The sequence below is a fragment of the Rattus norvegicus genome, chromosome 10 (assembly GCF_021556685.1).
Source record: "Rattus norvegicus strain SHRSP/BbbUtx chromosome 10, alternate assembly SHRSP_T2T, whole genome shotgun sequence".
NCBI classification, from domain to species: domain Eukaryota; kingdom Metazoa; phylum Chordata; class Mammalia; order Rodentia; family Muridae; genus Rattus; species Rattus norvegicus.
The window spans coordinates 50,293,154-50,294,235 of record NC_141543.1 but is presented as its reverse complement, the minus strand read 5'-3'; positions in this window follow the sequence as shown (position 1 = coordinate 50,294,235).

Here is a 1,082-nt window from a genome sequence, read left to right as displayed (position 1 = left end):
CCCCAGACAGGCAATTTTTCAAGGCTTAAAGTTTCTCTCTCTCTCTCTCTCTCTCTCTCTCTCTCAGTTTGAGGCTGCACGCACTCTGCATTCTCCTGTGCACTCTGCTTTTCTCCTGTGTGCGTTTCTTTTCTCAAATTCCCTCACTCATACACACCCCTTTCACTCTTCACACACACGTCACACATCACACATGCACTTTCCATACACACCTCACATTCTCTCTTCACTCACTCTTCTCTCTCTCACTCTACACTCACGTCATGCACACCTCATGTGCACCTCACTCTCCACTCACTCTCCACTCGCTCTCTCACCTTTTTCTTGCCCCAGTCTTTTATTGATACTCCAAAAGCAGGTAGAAAAAAAGACATTGTATAATCATTGTTAAATCAAATTCAAAAGAATAGCCACATCCCATGAAGAATCAAGAATTAAAATTGTTCCCCAAAGTTTCAAGCTTCCCCTATTCCCAGGCCTGTGGCCAAAATAATAATAATGGCAAACTTATCATTATTTAGACTTTAACTTTTGACTTATTATACTTCAGAGCTCAGAGCTCTGAGGTCAGCTATTTGCATTTTCCTGTGACGCTCAATGATAAATGACATGGGCAAAGCTGTTAGGCATTGGCCAGAAAGAATAACATTAACCCTTAACTCAGCAGTTCTGCTAGCTTTCTGCTTCTGCACACAATGACTCTCTCCTAAGAGTCCCAGTGTTTTTGACTTAGTTTTACTAGTATATAATTTTATGCATTCTATACTTGCTTATCCAGGAACCACTTTCAAATATTGTGCAAAACTTATTTCATAACGTCAATAGCTTTTTTTTTCCTTTCTCAGGGTTCCAGTGTTGGCTGTTTCATTTTCTAATAATTTCTTCAGTCTTTCTTTGCAATCTGGAACTACCATTGTGCAGTTATCACATCGTTTCCAAGATGAGAACACACGGCATGCACCTGGGCTGGGCCATTAGGGCTATGCTGTGCGGTGCCCCTATGCCTCAATTTTTAATTACTTAAGAATCATTACATCAAGGAACATCTAGTTTCACAGAATTCACCAAAGCAGAAGAAGGGA